The sequence below is a fragment of the Panthera leo genome, chromosome A1, assembly GCF_018350215.1.
Source record: "Panthera leo isolate Ple1 chromosome A1, P.leo_Ple1_pat1.1, whole genome shotgun sequence".
Lineage (NCBI taxonomy): Eukaryota > Metazoa > Chordata > Mammalia > Carnivora > Felidae > Panthera > Panthera leo.
In genome coordinates this window covers 158,043,714-158,067,162 of record NC_056679.1, presented here as the reverse complement: position 1 = coordinate 158,067,162, position 23,449 = coordinate 158,043,714, and the positions used below count along the sequence as shown (strand labels likewise).

The window sequence follows — 23,449 nt, the reverse complement described above, 5'->3', positions numbered from 1 at the left end:
ATCAGTCAGTAAAAACAAGTTTATTACGTAAAGTATCCAAAGTATGTTTTTTATCCAGAGTAAAATAATTAAATATAAAATTTAAGTCAGACACATACACCCAAACTGATTCACAAAGACTGAAAAAACTTCATGAGGGACAAAGTTGGAATAATTCTTTTACAAATCCTCAAATTAATCTTTGTTAATTCAAATTTTTCCCTACTTACCTTCACTTTTATGAAGTGACCAGCTTAATACAGTGTGAATTTAATTCAATAAATATTAATTGAGTGTTTACTATGTGCAAAGGTTAATGTCAGACTCTAGAGACAAGTACAGAATTGCTAATCACCTGGCAACTGACACAGCTATCTTTCTTGTCTATACTCAACACCCTTTCTTATTGGTTGATACTTATTCTGCACTGACTATTAAAGATTTGAAGATCACCTCTGGATACATATATCAATAAAACACAGTTTCTCCTAGCCTTTGCCCATGCCTGAGCTTCATCTCAGTTTTCTAAATGCACAGTTGGTATAGGACACTAATTAAAGCATGGAGAGTTAAAGCACCAGTTAGTTTTATTGACTAAAGTGTACTAATTGATTCATTTGGTTGACATTAGGAGTTTGGCCATTAGAATCTAACTTAAGTTTACATTTTGCTGGGGAATCTGTGGCTTCCTATCTTGACCCATAATTTCTTTAGTGATATTTTTATTTTCCTGTCTGTTGATAATAGCTTCTCCTGATAAACTAAAGTTATCTCTATTATCCTGACAAGTCTGTAAAATCAATACTGTTGTCACTTGATAGGTTGAGCTAGGATCTTAGATGTGTCTAGTGTATTTCCTAGGCAGTGGTGACTAGGTAGTAAAGAAGTTGACTCCAGATCTGTCTGATCTCAAATGCAGTGCTGTTTTTTGTTTCTTGGGGTTTTTTTTTTTTTTTTTTGGCTATTCTCTACTGAATGATTAGCAGGATTTCATCCTCATCATGGGCCCCATTTTATCTTGAGTCATACCCTACTTCTCTCCAGTATTTCTATTCCTTATCCATCAGATTATATTTCAAATAGGAAACCCACATTCCCATGGTGAAAAGGGGAAAATTTCCTCTCTCACCACAGCAATGAAGATAAATAACATTTATCCTATGATCAGGCAGGAATATCTCAATCATCACAACTGAGTGGGTAGTGAACTCCTAGTACCATTAATAAAAAGGGACATTTTCTTCATTGCAAAATCTTCTGCTACAGAATGCACAGAATTCTAGGGGTTATGGGACAAGAAGGCTTACCATGAATTTCTATAAATGAAGACTCTCAAGACTCTAAGTGTCATCCAAAACAAAATAGACACAAGAGTAATTCCCAGAAGAGGGGTGGGGGAATGGTAGGCAATTCTCCTTTATCATGCTTTTATTATATGTGGGCACCAGATCAGTGGCTTGCATCCACTGCTTCATGTAGTTAGGTGGATTATCCTCCTTAGAGAAAACTTGTGACTCTGGTTTCATCACAACTAACTATGTGCTAAGCTTTGTAGGTTCTGGTTTTTCTCATTTCCTTTCTCTTCTTCTCCAGTACTATCAGGATTGTACTTGAAAGATCACATTGACAGATTGCTTCCATGGGATATTTTTAGTGTTGTGGATAAGAAAATCTCCAGCAAAGGTCAGATCTTTCACTGTTTTAATTAAATTGCAGTGGAAGGAGATTATATCATAAGGGTGGCCAGCCAGCTAACTCTGCCGCAATATACACAAAGCCATCATAAGTCTCTTTTGTTACCATGTGTGCGTAAGAGTGACGTGGGGCACCAGGGCCAGGTTTTAATTTAAAATGAGTCTTGATAATTACTTCGATTTTTTTTTCAAATTGTTGTCAAGGGATATTAAATAAGGTTTTGTAGATTCACAGTGACTCTGATTATTACTTTTTATTAGTATGATATTTTATTACTTCCCCTTCAGACATAAGCGGGCAATTTTTAGCCATCAGTTATTTGATACCACCAGCTTAAATCCTTTCCATCACTTGTAGAAGATATATGCCTCCCCTGGAAGTTTTCAAAAAGTTTTTCCCCCATTTATTTACCTTCTTGTGTATTCTCCCAATGAGAAAATTGAGTTCATTTCGAAAACAAGTATCTTACACATATCTCTTCAAAGGATTCTTTGTTCTAAGGGAAAGAGAATGTTAAGGGCTGTTTCTGAAGTGCTCTATGATGAGGTTGAAATATTGCTGCTTTGAAAATGAATACAGACAGTTTCACTTATAATATATGTGCTTCTTACTGGACTCCAAGAAAGCAATAACCAGCTCCACAGACGATTCAGCTCAACATCCCTTTTAGTCTAAGTGAGTGGGCAATGAAGAATTTTAAATTGACTTTCTTGGGTTACAAATCAGGTATCAGCATATTTATTTAAAATTCTAGAAAATATCCTGAAAACTACTTTTAAAGGATATAAAAGAAAGCTCTTATCTCAATTAGAACTACCTATCACTTGGCTCTGTGGGTTTTATAGATTCACAATAAGTTTGATTTATTAAGCAAAGAGAAAAGCCATTGTGCAGAATGTAACAAATGAGAACTGGTTATCAAGACTATGAAAACACGGTAGTGCTATGGTACATGACTATTACTGATTATCTCTTATGATGAGTTCCTTTTTTGGAAGACTAGAGAAGCTTCTTACATGCAATATATAGGGATAGAAAGGCTCAAGGGAGAGGGAGAGGACAGAAAGAGACAGGGAAAGAGATGGGGCACTAATCAAAATGTATCTCTATTTGACTTTTTCTGCTTATAAAAAAATGATGTGAAGGATCCCAACATCCTTCCTCTGCTTCTTCCATACACATTCCTTTTTTAAGATTGATAGCTTTCTCTCCACCTGCCAATTTAGCTGTAGTATCTCTCCTGAGAAGACTATGAAAATTATCCATTAGATCCAATGAATTCAACTTCAGTGGCATTCTTGTTCTTTGGGTAGCTATTTGTGATCTAAAATCTGGTCCCACCCTAACTACTGCCCTAATTAATTTTTCCCCTTCATGGCCAAAGCTCTTAAGAGAGGTATTCCCACAACTTTCATTTGCTCCACACCCTCTCTAATCTGCTCTCTTTTAATTTGACTTATTGCCTGTTCCATTTCACCCAAAGTGCTTTCAAAAGGTCAATGATAACTTCTCTGTGAAACTTGAAAGTTTAGACCACCCTGTCCTTTCTAAAATACCCTCTTCTCTTGGTTTCCATGGCACCACAATATTTGTTTTTCTTCCTACCTCTTTAATTACTTCTTTGTCTTCTTTGTGAAGTTCTTCACCTTTGCTCATTTCATACATGTAACTATTGCTCAAAGTTCATTCCCAGGATATTCTCTCACTTTCTCTGGGTGATCTCATCCATCCACATAACTTTCATTCTCATTAAATGTCAATAATTTCATATTTTTATCTCCAGTTAAGCCTACTTGCTGGAGTGCCAGATCCATTGGTACAATGGTCTAGAGCACATATTAACCTAGATGTATTGCAGGCACTAAAAAGACAACTTTGTCCAGAATTGAATTCATCTTCTTTCTTCTAACCTCAACCACTCCAAACAGATTCTTCCCATGCTCTGTATGCATAATGATTTAAAACAGTTTACTAGGATTCAACCTGGATTTCTCCTTACCTGGTTTCTAGATTCAATTCCCTTCTTCCCATTTCCATTGTACTACCTCAGTCCAGGCCAGCAAATTTCTCTGGATGGACTCCCCATGAGTTTCCTAGTTGTTCTAACTCCTGTCTTAATTCCCTACAACCCACACTCTGCCCTGCAGAGTCAACTTTCTTTCCTACAAGTCTGATCATGTTACCTTGCACACTTAAAACCATTATTGTCTTTCAAAAGCCCTTAGGACAAAACGCAAACTCTATAATATAACTTACAATTGGCTGCTTGTTTTAGTGGCTTCTTAATTTTCCAGCCTCTTCTAATAACTCCAACACCCACTGACCACCCTCGCCAGAGTTTTCCCCCAGCTCTCCCTCACCTTGGACGAACTGTACATGCTTCTCCTGCTGCCTGGAGTACACTTGCCTTCTTCTTTGCCTGGTAAGCTATTATTCTTCCTTTAGGCCTCTGCTGTATTTTTCCTCCTATATTTTATTATAATTTTCCTCTACCTCCACAGGATGTAAGGGTGTCTGGCAAATGGTAGTTACTCACCAAATCTTTCCTTTTTTCTTTTTTAATATTTATTTATATTTGAAAGTGAGAGAGAGAGAATGAGCGCCAGTGGAGGAGGGGCAGAGAGAGCTGGTGACAGAATCTGAAGCAGGCTCCAGGCTTTGAGCTGTAAGCACAGAGCCAACATGGGGCTGGAACTCATGAGCCATGAGAGCATGATCTGAGCTCAAGTTGGACACTTAATAGACTAAGCCACCTGGGCACCCCTCTTTTTTTTTTTTCTTTCTTTATTTAATTTGAGAGAGACAGGGACAGCATGTGTGGGGGAGGGGCAGAGAGAGAGAGGGAGAGAGAGAGAATGCCAAGCAGGCTCCATACTTCTAGCACAGAGCCCAATGCAGGGCTTGAACCCATGAAATTGTGAAATCATGACCTAAGCCAAAACCAAGAGTTGGACACTTAACTGACTGAGCCACCCAGGCATCCCAAATCTTTCAATAATTAAATTTCAAAGGCTAACTTCACAGCTACTTTCTCCAAAAATATCTTCACTCATATGTGGAATTTAAGAAACAAAACTAATAGGGGCACCTGGGTGGCTCAGTTGATTAAGCATCCGACTTCAGCTCAGGTCATGAGAACAGTGAGAACTGTTCGTGGGCTCGAGCCCCATATTGGGTTCTGTGCTGACATCTCAGAGCCTGAAGCCTGCTTCGGATTCTGTGTCTCCCTCTCTCTCTGCCCTTTCCCCTCTTGCACTCTGTCTCTCTCTCAAAATAAATATACATTAAAAAAAGAAACAAAACAAATAAACAAAGGGGGGGGGAAAGAGAGAGAGAGAGACAAACCAAGAAATAGACTCTTAACTGTAGAGAACAAACTGATGGTTACCGGAGGGGAGGTAGGTGGGGGGGATGGGTGAAATAGGTGATGGGGATTAAAGAGTACACTTATCATGATAAGCATTGAACAATGTATAGAATTGTTGCATTACCATACTGTACACCTGAAACTAATAGAATGTTAACAATACTGGAATTAAAATAAAAAACTTAACAAAATAAAAAAGAATAATGCTAGGTGAAATAAATCAGAAAAAAAGCTATCCTCACTATGCATACTTACTTTCAAGGACTTCTGTTGAACTAGTGTAGATAAGTTGACTGGCTGGTGATTTAATAAAATAGACAATCAAATCCAGAAGCAGCCGCCAACAATATGAGTTCTTTTGTCAGCAATGACCCCTGAGCTTTCAGTCCACTAAAGAGATGAGGTCTCCAAGACACCAGGAGGAGATTACAATAGGCAGATGTCTGTATGTAGGCTTCTAAATGCAGTCTTCCCCCAGGTGGCTTGAGAATTTGGCTTGGGTTCCATAGACGGATATCCTACACCATGTGGATCCTTCCCAGTGCTCACTTCTTACTATGATTTCTACTATTCTCCTGTTCCCACAGTTACACCCAATTAGCATTTTATTTCCCTTCTTACCTCCTTTATTATTATCACCAATCATGCTTTATGTATTACTTCATGTGTTCAGTTGGTTCTATCAACAATCCCATGAGGTAATCTTTACTCCCCCTGTTTAATAGGGAAGAAACTGAAGCCTATCTATGGTCATCTAGCTATTCAGTAGCCAACTTGGGCTTTAACTCAAATGTCAGTATTTATTTTATGATTTCTGGAGTGTGAAACCCTTCTTAATACATCATTGTCACCTGTCATGCTCAATGGCATGTGTTAATTATTCAGTGAGTACATTCTTATTGGATAAATGTTTTAAATAAATTAAGATGTTGGAAATAAGACAGAATATTCTTTCCACTTGATGTTAGTCTGTTTTACTGTAGTTTCTTAATGACTATGTGTAGGTATATTAAGCACAATATGCAACACACTCAAATAATTAACCAACTAAAACAGCAAAGAGTAAAAGGATGTGAAGGTTTGCCTTGGCCAATAGTAGGAACCACTCACTTTCCAGAAAAGAGATAACACAGAAAACTAAGTGAGCGTGACAAGAAGACTAGAAACAAATAACTGGGTAATTTTCATTTTGTACCTCAATCCTACAATTTGGCCAATGTGTATTTTATATCAAATATGCTTCATTTCAATTGATGTGTAATTTTAAGATACATAAATTTAGTAAAGTAAAATGAGGCACAAAATATACTTATTTTTTATTAGTTTTCCACATTAGTTTTTTATTTTATGTTACTGGAGATAATATATATTGAAGTCTAGCTGGGATCTCTGGAAATATCTCTCTCTCTATATATATACATATATAGAGATATATATGATATTTATATTATTAGTTCCTATCCTTATGTTTCTAGGATAGATAACATACTCATTTATTTAGAGATAAGGAGGTGAGGGGGGAATTAAGGACTTTATTTTGATAAGGCAAATTACAGTAAAAGTCATAAAAATGTGAGATTTTAGACAATATTAATGATTTAACTCTATTAAGAAAAAAGTGAAATATTTGACTGCCTAAAGTAATCAATGATCTGGGAAATACACTTGTATCATTGCTTAAAAAGAAATGCTAAATTAGCACTGCGGATCAGGGGCATGGAAATAGGTATTTAAACATTTGGTTTGTGACTCTGGGGAGTACAAATTCTTTGGATCCCACTGTCTTCTAGCCTAGTTATTAACTCCAACTTCTTGTCTGAAAGTGCCATCTTACAAGCCTTGTTTGATGAGAAAAATCAACAAGCCTTTCTACCCTCCCACTATCACATCCTCTCTGATGCCCTTTATAGAACCCTTTTTAGAACCCTTGATTATATGTTCCAATCTGGTACTTGCAACCTGGATAATTGAATCAAATTGGTGAGAGAAAATGAATATTCTCACCTGCAAAAGAAATGATCGGATAATGATGACTAGGGTAAAAGGACATGCAGATTTTTGTGCTAACATCTCTAAAAATAGCCCAGAAGTTGCACGGAGAGCGTATACATCCTGTACCACCAGCCTAGGAACACTAAACACCATCATTGGATGTTGAAACACTATGGATCAAAATATAATGGTGGCTATTGTGGGAGTAATTGCTGATAATAATGTCTGTGAAAGCAAATTGTGAAGATGGTTGCTGACTTATCCCAAGAAATAACTATTTTATAAAAAGACACTACTTAACCTGGGTTGATGAATCAATTAAGAAAGTAAAAAGAAGAAATGAATGGGCTACGCACACAGTGGAGTCTAGAGATCCTCACATTGTGTCTCTGTGTGCATAGCTCTATCTTTATCTCTATCTCTTTCTACCTCTACATCTCTATCAACTGATAGATGATAAAAAAAAATCTCATTAAACTGATAAAATAAGTAACCTATTTAGATTAAATGAGTCCTACAAATTATCAGCAGACTTTGTACAAGCTTGCCTTATGAAACACAAAAAGTAGTCTTTTGCATTTGCTAAGACTGAAAACTTTCGGGTTTTGGACACATTGATCTTTCAGTTACTAGATTAACAACTGTGAAGGAAATAGAGAATTAAAGTCTAGCTGGGATCTCGACATAATTAAAAGGCCCTGAGAAGAGACTTCTTTTCAGCTGTCCACATCATGACTGACATTAAAAAATGTTTCTTTCTACACTAAGACAAGTGCTGTCCAATTATTTTGAGGCAACTATGAAGTGTATATGCAGGAAGATGTGTTATCAGAGTGTGTGCATGCATTTGCATGCTTGAGAGCATAAGAAAGGAAAGAAAGGTATAAAACTGTATAATTATCTTCTTGTCTATTGGAAGCTGGACTAATTTGCCATGGATATAAGATTGTCTCAAGGGATACCCACATGGGCATTCTTTCAGAGTAAGTATAGAAAAGGGGCTATTCAAAGAAATGATATTTTTGAAATGTGTTTATAATTTTCCGTGGAGCTTTCATTTAAAAATGTTTCAAGTGCTTGGGAACAATGTAAAGAATAAGAAATGGGGAAGTAAAGAGTGATACTGTTCTGTCTCTGGCTTTAGAAACTCTGGACCATGGCCCTGACTAAAATATCTTTCTGGATAATTGCTAACATTACTTCAGAAGTGTTGCTAGGAGTGATGATAACTGGTCAACTTGGCATCATGTAACTATGATACTTTCTCAAGTTAACATTGTTAAGAGATAATCAAGTCACACAAACAAGCATAAACATGGGGGGAAATAAATTTGGTGCCATCTATAAATAAAAGCAAAAAGCCCTAGACATGAAATCAATCAACAAAAATAATTTTTAATGCAAAATGTGTTTATATCTAAAATTTACTCACTCTAACCTTAAATGTGCACCAAAAACGCAGTTTCTTTATTTCCTATGGCTGACCTGATTTTCCTTATGAGGTTCTCACCACCTGGGAAAGGACTTGCTAGTCATTAGTATTTTAGCTCCCTGTAGTTTAAAAGGCCTCTTTTCTTAATGTTCAACTGCAGGAAGAAGGGTTTAAAAAATGGCCACTTCTGGATGACTCATTTTTCTTGCCCAAGATGAAGCAATGGAGTTCTGTATATGAAGGGAAACTACCTGTGTCCCTAATGCATGTGTAGCCAGAGTCTTAGATCCACTGACTGTCCACTGGATCCTCACTTCCCTCTGCTATAGCTCCTGTTCTGCTCTTTACCTACACCGGTGACCCCTGTGCTGCATGCAACTGGTTCAGTTTGGCCAGTCAAGAAGGTGAGCTCCCAATTACTCGTGGAGTTATAGTCTTAGGCACATGCCTCTTGTTTTACACTCTTTTTTGCAGCAGCATCTTATTTTATTCCCAAATCTTTACCAATCCATATCACCTCCCTGGAAGGTGCAGGAACTGCCAGGACCCCTGCTTGTCATACAGGACCCAAGTGAATATGTCAGGGTATTCTGTATGGTCAATAGGGTGACCTCCTGACCTCTTCTGCAGGTGCTCCTCCACCTAGCAACCCTGGAGCACTTGGCCCTTTTAACCTTCTTTACAGGTTAACAGGTTTACTGTTTAACAAGAAAAGCTGCCGGACCTGAAAGCTGCTAAAAAAGGTATTATCCAGGTTACTTTCTTAAGATTTGGTGTGAGATGGAAAGGAGAATATCTAGAGATTTTCATTATTTATGTCTTCCTGCAACTAGAGCTGGGGCTTAATCTTAGTGGGATTTAGAGACTTCAGTTCCTTAGGGGCAGAGGGAACAAAGTGCCATGGTAATAAATCCCCATGAACTCATGTGAGGTGCAGATGATGCTATGAGAGATAAAGCCTGGGAGGTGTGATCCAGGTTATGTCCCCAGCTACTCAGTCCTGGTGCTTCGTTTCCCCACAGACCAGTTGTATTTAAGACAACTTTGGGGACAAGGACAGAGATGGAGTACTGAGCATTTGTCCTGCCATGGGGAGTAAATGTCTGCTGCTTTTGGCCCAGTAACACCAGCCAAAGGGCAGAGAGCAGGTGAGGGCTTACCTCCTGGTCTCTTCTCACCCAACAACACAGATTTTCTTCTGTTTTTTTAATCAGGCACAGAAAGAATAAATATCATAGCTATTTGTCTCATTCCACAAGGCAGTCTGGCGTGATCCAGACCATCCAGTTTCTGGTCTCCTTTATAACACCATCTCCTATTCAAAGTCATTGCCTGAGAACAAGACCCTAGCTATACCTCAAAACTAGTTCCTCGTCTTAAATTCAAATGTCCCCCTTTTTGACCACAGTCTTCTTCCTTTCTCTCACATACTCCCTGCACTTTCTTTCTGTTATTTCATAGAATCCCTTGGCCATTTTGGTTGCCCAGCACATGAAGCTTCTTCCTACATTTGGGGGAGTATCTTGGGGAGAGAAAGAGGCACTTCTTGTGTCAGAAATAAAACATGCCAAAATATTTAGCTTCCTTGCAAGCTAGAATTTAGACACATGACAGCCTGAACCTCAAGACCTCCTTCAAAAAATTTGAGTTGGGAGATGACACAGCTGTGGATAGTAAAGAAGTTCCAGGTGGGGGGAATTTTCAGGGCCCAGAAGCAGGGGTTTTGGTGACAGTATCCTGTGTCCACTGGGGTTGATGCTTAGCAGTGGTGGCAGTGGCAGCATCAATGATCACTTTTGCATCACAATTTGGACTTTCTTCCTGACAGTGCAGCACTACATGGTCCTTCAGGTCTGGAAAGTTCTGTGAGCTACCCAAGAAAATTTTAATGCTTTCATTTTCTGCTTAAAGCTTCTGCCAAAGCTGGTTTTGAATTGTATCCAAGAGCCCTACATGATACATATGGCTTACAGGAACTTTTAGGATTTGACCATGACTTTCCTCCCTAGATTCATCTCTTAGTGTGACTTCCCACCTTGTTTCCTGCAGTTCAGACATAATTAAAGTCTTTCATCTTTTCTTTCTTGGCTCTATCTCACTTCCAGACCTGTATAAATATTCTACCCTCTGTCTGGAGAATCCCTCCCGGCTTTCAGGCCTGGGAGACCCTTATTTATACTTTGAGTCTCCATTTTGGCATTTCTCTATCATAGGAACAGGTTTTTTTTTTTTTTTTCAAAATCTACTCACTTGTACATCACTAACAAAACTCCAATTTTGCAAAGACCAGTGTGTTCCCAGTTAGTGCTAGTCACCTCCTTAGACTCTCTGAAACTATGAATGGCTATGTGATTCAGTCCTGGCCAAAGAATTATAAGTAGAAGTCTCCCAGGTGGGGCCTCCAGAATATAAACGGTCAGTCTCAGTTCACAAATGCTTCTTTCCCTTCTCCTTCCCTTTTTACCTGTAATGAAGACCTGACATCTGGCATTGAAGCAGACATTATGTAGCCATGAGAACAAGAGCCACACTGGAAGAGAAAGAAACCAGAGTGAATCTGGGTTCTCAATGACTTCATGAGCAGTTGCACCAGATGTGAATTGCCTACTTCTGATGTCTTATATAATATGAATAAATCTCTATTTAGTTAAGCCACTGCTGTCATATTTCTGTTATGTGCTATTGAGTGCAATTTGGAGCACCTTAGGCAATTTGGCCTTTTGCTTCCTTTATGAAAACACATCATCTAGTTGTAATTTTCTATCTACTTATCTGTATCTTTACTCTTAGTTGTAAGCTCCAAGAAGACAGTGACTAGAGTGGGTTGAATTGTGTTCCTAAAAAGTCATGTTCTAATCATGACCCCTGGTACTTGTGAATGTGACCTTATTTGGAAATAGGATTTTTGTAGATATAATCAAGTTAAGATTTGGGCAGGCCCTAAATCCAATGACTAGTGACTGTATAAGAGAATGGAGAGGGAGACTTGGACACAAAGACACAGGCAGGGAAGGAGGCCTGTGATGATGGAAGCAGAGATTGGAGTTATGCTGTTACGAGCCAAGGGATACCTGGTGCCTCCAAAAGCTGAAAGAAGCAAGGAAACATTCTCTATTAGAGCCTTCAGAGATAGTATGGTACTGCAGACATCTTGATTTCAGATATATAGTCTCCAGATATGAGATAGTATACACTTCTATTGTTTTAGGCCAGATGCATTTGGTGGTAATTTATTATGGCAGTCTCAGGAATGCAACATAGTAACCAGATCTGAGTTGTTTATATTTGCAACATGCCCTCTTATATTAGAATCACCAACCTTAGTATTTCTCTAGAGTCATCATGTGGGGTAGATAAGAACCAGAAGAGATACTAGAGATATCTGCTTTGTGAGCTAGCAATTTGCTGATTCCATATTCTGGGTCCTGGCATACAAACACAGTATGCAAGAATCCAGAATCCAAGGATAGTAAATAGATTTCATCTTGACTGTCTAGAGTGTTGTGTTGCATAAAATTCTGAAGCTGCATCTGAGTCATTCATTCCATTTATTCAACACTTATTTATAGAATTTATATTATGTGAATACATCAGGTAATATTCTGGGTCCTAGAAATCCACCACACACAAAACAGCAAAATCAATCAATCAATCAATCCCTGTCTCCATAGAGCTGGCAATGCAAAGAAAGCTGTGATGGATTAAAGATGTCTTCTGTACACAGGGGAAGGAAGAATTGAGGCAGGTTCCCTTATATCTGCTATCCTTCTAGATTGGATCTAGTCATAATATTGAATTTTCTGGCAGTTCTTCAGATATGTGTATCTCTTCTTTAGAACTCATATAAACAACTCATTCCACTTATTGGCAGCTCTTTCTTCTTTCCATGTTGAAAGAACATACTAGTGGCAGACCCTTTTGGTAAGGGGGGCTGTGTAAGTTTCATTGGTAGACCTAACAGACTGCTAAAACCAGGGGAAGAGTTAAAGACATTCTCCTGCCTTAATCAGAGTCTCTAAAAATTCTGAGTGCACATCAATGAAGCAAAGAATTTTATTCTCCATTAGAGGTTGGAAGATATTGCAGACAAGTAAAATAATAGCTGAGGATAGTTTATCGAGAATAAAGCTGGTATAGGGTTGAACGTGTCCTTAGCTAAACTTCTGAGAAACAGTAGAAAAAAAGTAAGCTAAATTTAAAGACTTAACCACTCTAATATGCAAATACAAATTACACACGCACACTCAATTTGAAAGGTTAACTTAAAGTGCTCCCTTGATCTCAATCAAGCCAGCTCTAAAATTTGGTGAGAGTCAGGAATTTACTGGAAACAGATGTTGTGTAGCCAATCTGTTTTCCAGATTAATAAAATTTCATTGCCTGTGACAATCCTAAATTCTCCAGTCTATGTAGAGCAGGCATTTTTATATCAACATGTCAGACACCTCAGTTCCTGTTATACCAGCTCCTCTGGCCATATCTGAGGTCTCTTTTCAGCCACTTAAAGCAAGATTATTTTCTGTATGGTAACTCATTTGCAAAAACAGGAAATAGATCACAATTTTGGCTGGAGACTGAGGAAATCTGGGATATTATGGCAATCTCACCTTAGGTTTAAAGTGAGGTGTGGTTTCAGTGTGAATTTCCTGCTAAATATTTTGGCAAATATTCTATTCTCCGTCAGCTGATATCTGAGGAATATCTGGGAATTACTGATTTGGTATTTGGAAGTGACAGAATGGTGCCAATTTGACCTGTCTTCAATTCGGCTGTGACATCAGTCAAGTCACTTAGAGTTACTGTAACTGTAGGGTCCTAATACAATTACAAAGACCTCCGAGTGTGTTTAATCCAGCTGCAGGGTTATTGGAAGGAAAATTCTCTCTAGATGACCCAAAAGCCCTTCTCAACTTCATAATGTTTTTTTGTATGAAAAGGCCCTGAGGTCAGCCTACCCAGTGATACTGGGCACTGAATCTAAGATCTTACAGTGTAAAACTGTCTAGACAAACAATTTGTGACATATGCATGCATTAATTTATGGCTATTTTAAAAAGTATGCAGTTTTCCTTTGGGCATGTAACCAATGGCTCTTAAAGTAAGCTCCAAGGACATAGGCTACCAATATACTTCACAACTCTCTCAAAATGCAAGACCCTTCTTGGTTCTTATATGAAGGGAAATGCAAATCCAAAGACTCTTATTTTCACTTAGGACTTAAAGCTATTTATGATTAAATTAGTGGTGAGCTATTAGAGTTATTTAAGTTTGATACTTGCAAAATGAATTAGTGTTAAGAGAGCATACTGGGCACTTAAATTTGGTATCCTACTCTGAAGACCAGATGACACATGATGCTACAAAATGTGGTAGATTTTGACTATTTCATTTATATACATAATTTGAATGTCAGAACTCAGATATTGATATAATATTGTGTTAAAGTAGACTTCATTTTTATATGTTGCTCATTTGGTCTTTCCATTCTATCTTATTATTATTTTAGCTACCTTATTATCTATTTATTGTGGTAGTGTGGTAAAAGCCATATATAGTGCTTGGTAATGTGTATGGGCATGAACACTATTTTTGACCTATGACCCATAATTTCTGTAAGGACTAGACTGTACATGTCTATTTATGTGGTTTCAGTATGATTTTACCATTTCTAAAATCAGAGTGCCCCTCTCTCTATCTGTGTGTCTGTGATGTGCATGTGTGTGTGCGTGTATATGTGTATTTACTTATATGATAATACTTCCTTCTCTTCACCTACTTTTTTTCTCCTTTGGGAAGTGGGATATGGGTGGAATGCTGGACATGGTATGGAATTTGGGGTCCTGCCAAAGAAGGCCATGCTAAAGAAGCCTGAGATATAATGATACAGACTTGGATATAATGAAATAGAACAAGAAGATAGATTCATAAAAGACTGATACTTGTGTTTTTCATTTTAATTCACACCTTCTTTTTAATAATGTTAAAGTTACTTAAACATTATCTTCCTTGGAAAATTTCTACAAACATAAAATACATATATTTGTTTACCCTCATCTCCCTTTCTATCATGTGAGATATGATCCTTCACAGAGATATTTTTCAAGAGAGTACAATATGATTGCCAAAGTAGAAAATAGGACCTGATGTAAATCATATGTATATACATATGTGTGTATTATTTGTATGGTTTTTTTCTTTTTTGGTTTTGCTTTGTTTTGTTTTGTGTAGAAAGAACCCTAAGAGGATTTCTACTTTATTTTTTTTAACATGAAATTTATTGTCAAATTCGTTTCCTGTATGGTATTTTCAAACCATTATATTTGCTCCATTAGAATGAGATAGGGAGGTTCTCATCTCAATTTATATTTGAATCCTCAAAATCACCTATATCAGAAATCATCCAACTGGAATAAAATGACCAAGTTTTCTAAATATGCAAAGTTGGTACCTAACCTTTAAAAATTATTTGATAATAGAAAAAAATCACTTTGGCAGTTGAATTCTTATTGGAAGAAGGAGGCCACTTCATATTTTACTTTTCAGTCAAGAGACTCAGCTTGTCACACATCATCCCACCACACAAAACATAATCATGTACAATGTACTGTGACAGGTGTTTTTGAACATCTAGACTCTCAAATTAGAGTTGTACAGGCTACATGATGATATTGAGAACAAACACTTGTTCTTGTGGGAGTGCATTTAATCACGCTGATGTACTTTACCATCTATTTAGAAATATGAAATCACTCAGTGGTTGAGCTGCCACAAAAATTACTTTTAGACACGATACTCGTAAATGAATCACAGCTATGGTCTCTCTGTCATCCGCTGCATATATCAGTATTGGAGTAAGAGACATAGAGACAGCATTCTTCTGTAATGGGTTCTAAACAGTAAATGTGCTTTTAGCATCAATCTCTTTATTGAATTAAGTAGCTGGGGAGAGATTTTCTGGAATAACATTTAAGTTCATGTGTAAGTCAAGCACATTATTGTTGTTATTATTATTATTATTATTATTGTTACTATCATGTGTAAGTCAAGCATATTATTTTTAGCATAGCTGGAACTAAAAAAAGGCATCTGCTCTAGAAGAGATCCTCTTTATCTTTTATTTTCTCTAATTAGCTTTGAAATGCCAATACAAAAATACATCTTTCTCCTCCATGTTGTCAGATTCTAAAGGAGGATGTTTCGATATGGACAGCATACTAACATACCAAGAGTCACTAAACACACAACACAATTGCCTGCTTTATATCTGCATTCCTAATTTTCTTCATGATCTGTCTCAAAAATTAAGTGAACTGAAAACAATTCTAATCACACTTTTACTTTTGAAATCTTCAGTATTCTTATCACAGAAAAATTGCTCTGTAACTGATTTAAAATAGTTTTATGAATATAGGGATTTATTAACCTAGCTGGTGGATAATGTTGCATATTTGTAATCACTACCATGGGAATGGATGGGATAGACACACCCCTCAGGCTAATGCTTCTCAGAATTTGGTCTCAAAATCTGGGTATAATGCGGACTGGATATAATGCAGGTTCCTAAGCCACACCAGACCCACTGAATTAGAATATCTAAAGGACAGGGCCAACTAATGTGCATTTTGGCCAGCATTCCAGGTGATTTTTATGAATATTACTATTTGAAAATTGCTGCTCTAGACAGATGCAGGTTTCATCTAGATACTCTAAGTCAACAGATAGTAATTGTTTAATAGGAAGGGAAATAGCATTTATTAAGTGCCCACCAGAGTGTATAGGTTACATCATTTAAATTGTATACCAGGATTTGAAAGAGAGATTATCTACGTTTTACTAAAGAGGACACAGAGCCTCAGACACTAATGCATTTAGAAAGATGGACTTATAAATAAATGGTGCTGAGAAAATCAGCAATGATTTGGAAAAATGTAAAATTTGATCCACACACAGGAGTGTACTCTAGGAAAATGAAAGACCTAATGTAAAAAAATGAATCTATACAAATACTAGAAGAAAAATATGAATGAATCTCCCTTTAATCTCATTGTAAGAGAAGTATTTCTAACTATATCTTAATATCTAGAGGGAATAAAAGAAGTGATTAATAAATTTGAAAACAACAACAAATACTTGTGTGAGGCAAAAAAAAAAAATCTACACACCATAATCAAAGTTAAAAGAGAAACGATACATGAAATGAAAATATTTTCTTTTTTTAATGTTTATTTATTTTGAGAGAGAGTATGCAAGTTCATGTGCCTGCGAGAGGCAGAGAGAGAGAGAGAGATCGAGAATCTTAAGTGGGATGTACACAGTCAGAGCAGAGCCCAACATGGAGCTTGATCTCACTAAATGTGACATCATGACCTGATCTGAAATCAAGAGTCAGACACTTAACCAACTAATCAACTGAGCCACCCAGACATCCCTAAGAGAAAATATTTTCAACATATATCACAAACCAAAGACTAAAGTCCCTAATACACCAAGAATTCTTAAAATGTGAAGGATAAAAAATTAAAAAAAAAAAAACAATAGGAAAATGGGAAAACAACATAAAAGACAGTTTACAGAAAATAAAAGAATGTAAAACAGTCCTGAAGCATATCAAAAGATGTTCAAAATTATTAACAAAAATTATTAACAATCAGATAAATACAAATTAAAACACTGAGGTAATATCTCTTACCTATCAGATCAGCAACTATTAGAATGTATGACAACACACTGGTTCAGCAAGGCTATAGGGAAACTGTTTTATACATTGCTGATGCAAATGTAAACTGGTACAACCATTCTAGAAGAAGCTAACAATTTCTAACAAAACTATATATGCATTTACCTTTGACCAAGTGATCCTACATTAGGAATTTTCAGCTCTAACCACACAAAAGCACACATGTACAAGGCTAGTCATTGTCACAATGTTTGCACTGAAAAATATTAGAGACATTATAAATCTCTATAAAAAGTAGAGTGGTTAAATAAATCATGGAGTACTATGCAGCAGTAATAAAAAGAATGAGAAAGTTATTTATGAACTGATAAGGAATGATTTCTAGGATATGACACTGAATGTAAAAAAGCAAAATGCAAGAGTATCTATACTATGCTATCTTGTAAGAGAAATGGGATAGAAGATAAAATATCCTTATCTGTTCATCTATCCAAAAAAATATAGGAAGGGCAAAACAAAAAATAATGAGATAGGTTACCTAAAAAGGGTGCATGGGAATGGTATGGAAAGACAGGAGAATTGCAACAGCAAAGAGGGATGATCAGAATGACATTGCTCTGAGTGTACCCTTTCATAAAGTTCTGACTTTTGAACCATGGTAATATTTCACAACTATTAATTTATTTTAATTTAATTTAAAAATAAAATAAAATTCATCTACACTGTGAAAGCAACTCCAAGTGGAATATACAAACAGTAAAAAATATATCCAACTGCAAAACAAATCAACAACATAGTCACAATGAAATGGGGTGGGAGAAAAGGGACCTAGGAAACTGTAAAACAATATTTTCATAATAATTCTAAGGCTAAAGACTATACAGATATAGTACTCTAGTTAAAAAATTTGTTTTTCTCAAGATTATGGTTTAGAACTGAAAGTATATGTATTTTAGGACTGAGAAATACATAAATATATTCTGTATAATGAGATCTGGGTTTCTCTTATTGGAGAAAGGAATTGTAAAGTAGGGAAATGGGAAGGCTAGGATAAACCTTGTGTTGGATTGGAATTGGAGGAGGTATCAGTTATAAACTCACGGGCGTGCACGCACGCATACACACACACACACACACACACACACACACACACACACACACAAGTGGATATTGAGATACAGATACATGTATATGTATGTTTGTATCCATATTTTCTATATTTCTATTGTTAGTTAACTAACAAGTTCTAAAAGTAATGAGATTCCAGTAACATTGAGTACCTAGACCTTGACAAAATTCAATATCCATCATGATTAAAAGACAAAATCCCTTAGCAAACTGAGGAAAAAAGAAAATGTCCTTAATTGGACAAAGATTATCTATAAATGCTTATAACATATGTTATGCTTAATGGTAAAGATATTGGAAGTTTCTCTTTCAAGACAGGATGTCCAGCATTGAGACTTCTATTTCACATTGCACTGGAAGTCCTAGATGGTGTTGTATGTTAAGAAAAGTATTATAAGAATTAAAAAGGAAGAACAAAGATTATTATTTATAAATATATGGTTTTGTAAATTAAAGAAGTCTAAAGCAATTAACAGACATAAAGGGAGAAACTGACAGTTAATACAGTAACAGGAGATTTTAACACCCCACTTACATCAATGAATAAATCATCCAGACAGAAAACCAACAAGGAAACAGTGGCTTTGAATGACACATTAGACCAGATGGACCTAACAGATATATACAGAACATTCCATTCAAAACCAACAGAATACACATTCTTTTCAAGTGCACATGAAACACTCTCCAAGATAAATCACATTAGGCCACAAAACAAGTCTCAATAAATTTAAGAAGATTAAAATTATACCAAGCATCTTTTCTCACCACAATGGTATGAAACTAGAAATCAACAAAAACAAACAAACAAACAAACAAAAACCAACTAAAGGAATCTATAGTTACATTCTTAGAACTAAAAAGACAGATGAACAAGTTTGCAGGATAGAAAATCAATACATACAAATCAATTTTCTTTCTAAATGACAAGATATAAAAAGAGTAAAATTTAAATAGGGAAAGCATTTATAATATTATAAAATATCAAATACCTAGGCAAAAACATCCCTTAAAGTATGCCCAAAACTTCAGCACATATATTTATAAAATTTTATGAGATAATCTTTATAAGATCGAGTACCTAGAAATAAATCTGCCAAAGCATATGCCAGACTTCTACAGAGACCATCATAAAACTTTATGAAAAAAATTAAGACCTAAAGAAATAGTTGATAAATATATTTTGTTCTCCATATTAATCTATAAGTACAATGCAATCCTCATGAAAATCCCAGCAGGAGTTTTCTAGGATGTGTAAATCTCTTTCTAAATGTAAGTGCAGCAAAAATAGGTGAATAACTAAGCCCTTTCTGAAGAACAAGCTGGGAAGACTCACTCTAATGGATGTTGTCTTAGATCATTTGGGGTGCTGTAATGGAATACCACAGACAGGAGAGCTTATAAACAACAAATCTATTTCCTACAATTCTGGGGACTCAAGTCAGAGATGAATGTGCCAACATGGTTGGGTGAGGGCCCTCTTCTGGGTTGTGGACTACTTGTATCCTCATAGAAGGGAAGGGGGGGCTGGGGACTTCTGTGGTATCTTTCATAAGAACACTAATCTATTCATGAGAGCTCCACTCTCACGACCTAATCACCTCCCAAAGCGTCCACCTAGTAATACCATCACCTTTGGGGATTAGGACATGAACGGGAGTTGGAAGACACAAATGTTCAGACATATCAAATGTCAAAATTCCTATAAATCTATACTTGGCAATGTTTCGTTTCTTAACCTATGTAATGACTACATGAGGGCTTACAATATACATTAACCTATTCATTTAGGTTTATTCACTTTATTTTGGAATAATTTCTACTGAGTTACATTTCACATTAAAAGGGATATTTGAACAGGGGATTAAAAAAAGGTTCCCACATTCTGTCATTCTGTAATTCCAACCAAGGTTTATTCATGGGTATTAAGTATTTGGATTGCAAATGGCTCAAAGCCATGTAATATGTGATTTGCTCAGTGGCATTTTGGCTAAATGCTCCTTGACCTTTGTGGAATTAGCTACAGAAAACTTCAGTGTAGTGAAATTATCTTGTAAGAATAAACTATGTAAAAATTAGGACTTTTACTAAAATCTCACTTTTATGTACAGATGATAAAATTTTTTAAAAAGAGGCAAGTGGTTTGGAAAAAGAAAAAGTGATGGAGATGAAATAAAAGTCAAAAGATTGTACAAGGTCAAACCAAGAAAGATAAAAGAGAAGAGACATGGAGAGTTTAGTCTTAGGTAGAGAAGATGGAATAAGAAGTAGAAACACAAAGATAGCTTGAGGGGAGTTAAATTTACCCATGGGATTTGACTGGGGTATGAATCATCTATACTTCATTAATCCAAATATGACTGACAAAGCCAATTAGATAGTCCTTTAACATAAATCAATAGTGGTATAAATGGATTGAATCTGAGTAATAGCCATTTTCCCTAAATAGAGGTTTTTTATTTTCAAGAAAATATTTTCGGAAGAGTAGGAATTAATATTGCATTTTCCTCCTGGATAATATTAGGAATTCAGGTTTGGAGTTGCAGAGCATAGTCAGAAAACCAGTTAGGGCTAGTGTATTTTCTATAATGTAGTTCCCCAGAGAAGCAGAATACTCGTAAAGTTACTTTGAAAATTTGAAATGGTCCATGATTATGACCTTTTCTAAATCAAAAAGCAACAACCCACAGGATTTGATTTCACCACAAAGGACACTTGACATTTTCTGAAACTTTCCTAAACCCACCTTAATATTTCACTGTACATCATCAATGTACAAGAGAAAAATAAAGCTGAGTTTCAAACCACAAATGCTGTGGAGAAAAACAACAGTTGTCATATGTAATTTTGTCTCCATAAATGAAATCAGGAATTTTTATTGTTATCAAGCTCCTACATACACATGTCAACACCATATCACCTGCTCCAGAAATGGAATATTCATAAGCACCATGCATATGGATTATCATACTAGCAAATGTCTTATAAGAATATTGGAAATGGGAGGCATTTTAATGAGACGCTTATTCAGGCCTTTTTTTTTTTTTTAAGTTTATTTATTTATTTTTGAGAGAGGCAGAGAAGGTGCACACAGGGGTGGGACAGAGAGAGAGGGAGAATCTCAAGTAGGCTACGCACTATCAGCGCAGAGCCTGACGTGGGTCTTGAACACACCAACCATGAGATCATGACCTGAGCTGAAATCAAGAGTCGGACACTTAACCACCTGAGCGGTTTCTAATTTTCTAATTTTCATTGAGAAAATGGTAGTGGAGACTGAAAATCAAAATAATGATAGTGAAGCATATTTAATAATTGATTATTGTGTGCCAACTGAAGTTTAGACACCAACTGAAGTGTCTAAACTTATATTTAATTTAATCCTCATAAAAACACGAGGTACATACTACTAATACCCCCAATTTCTATTTTACAAATAAGAACATTTAATCTCTAAAGGGAGGTACCATTTAGGTAAATAACACTTGATATTAATGTTAAGTTGAAGTTGTAGTTCGTCGACGTGTACGAGATCTTCATGATATTTAATAACCAGTTACTTCATGTCAGGCACTGGGATAAAGCAGTGACAATGAAATGGAAGACAAACCAGAAGGGATTCCTCGACCTCACAGGCTTACAGATGAGAGACCAAAAGCAGTCAGTTAAGGAAGCAATAATGTAAAAACTTTTAAGTGCACTCTGTATAAGTACAGGGAGACTATAGTAAGCAAAGAGACGTCATATCCAACCTGGTAGGAAAGAGTCAGTGCTGGGGAACAAGATTGGGTACAGTTCATTACAGAACTGAAATCCAAATCCCTTGATTTCTAGGCCAGACCTCTTTTCAATACCTCATACTGTACTGCCTCAATGTACCTCCATTAGGAAAAAGCCTAGGCAGCCATTACTAGGGTTGTGTACCTGTGCTTTTCTGTTTGGTTAACAAGCAGTTACAGCCAATCAGGTCCCTGCAAACAGAGTGCTCATCTACTTCAATGTGGGTATCAGCTTAATCACTTGGTTTACATCAGTACTTAACCCAAAACTTGACTTTGTGAATAAACCATAAGAGACTCTTGACTACAGAGAACAAACTGAGGGCTGCTGCAGGGGTGTTGGGTGGAGAGATGTGCTAGGTGGACAATAGGCATTAAGAAGGGCATTTGTTGGGATGAGCACTGGGTGTTATATATGTGATGAATCACTAATTCTACTCCTGAAATCATTATTACACTATATGTTAATTCAATTGGATTTAAATAAAATTAAAAAAAAAATTAAAAAGCACACATATATTATGCCCATGACAATTATTAAAACATGACCCACATTAAGTGATACCCACTGACAGGGTAAAATCAGCCCTAAATTAGAATCAAATGTGCATTCTTAATTTAATTAATTTGGTCTACAATTCTAAAATAATATGCATCAGATGGTAAACCAGATGAAATACCCAGCCCCATTTCACCTGTGGTAGTTTGGAGGACTACTCAGAATCATTACAACTGACCACTTAGTAAGAAGGCTATAACCAAAAAGGTGGATAATAACAAGCATTGGAGAGGATACCAAGAAATTGAAACCCTCATTCCCTGGAGGGAATGGAAAATCAGGCAGTTGTTTTGGAAAACAAATCCTGGTAGTTTATCAAAAAGTTAAACATACAGTGACCACATGATCCAACAATTCCACTCCTACATACCCAAGATAATTGAAAATGTACATCCATACAAAAACTTGCACACAAGTGTTCATGGTAGCATTATTCATAATTTCCAAAAATGGAAACAATCCAAATGTCTATCAACTGATGAATAAACAAAATGTGAGATACCCATACAGTGGGATATTATTTAGGCATAAGGAGTGAAGTAGTGTTATATGCTACTACACAGACAAATTTTGAAAACATCCTACTAAGTAAAAGAAGCTACACACAAAAAGCCACATATTCTATGATTCCATGTGTATGCAATGTCCACCACAGGCAAAGCCAGAGAGACAGAGAGCTGATTAGGACTTGAAGAGTCTGGAGGAGGGGAAACTGCTAATGGGCATAGACTTTTTGAGGGGAGCAGTGATGGAATCTTCTAAAACTAGGTAGTAGTGATAGGTGCACAACTCTGGTAATATACAAAAAGAGCCCCACTATATTGTACGCTTAAAAAGGGTA

The 23,449-nt window shown here is 36.3% G+C and overlaps 1 long non-coding RNA gene across 1 annotated transcript in view; it reads left to right on the top strand.

Moving 5' to 3' along the window:
- LOC122223106 overlaps nt 1–4,090 on the top strand; it is a 42,472-nt gene extending 38,382 nt beyond the window's left edge. The window contains exon 4 of the long non-coding RNA XR_006204048.1: nt 3,969–4,090. This is a non-coding gene — a long non-coding RNA (uncharacterized LOC122223106). The remainder of the gene's footprint in view (nt 1–3,968) is intronic.
- The last annotated feature ends 19,359 nt before the right edge of the window (nt 4,091–23,449 follow it).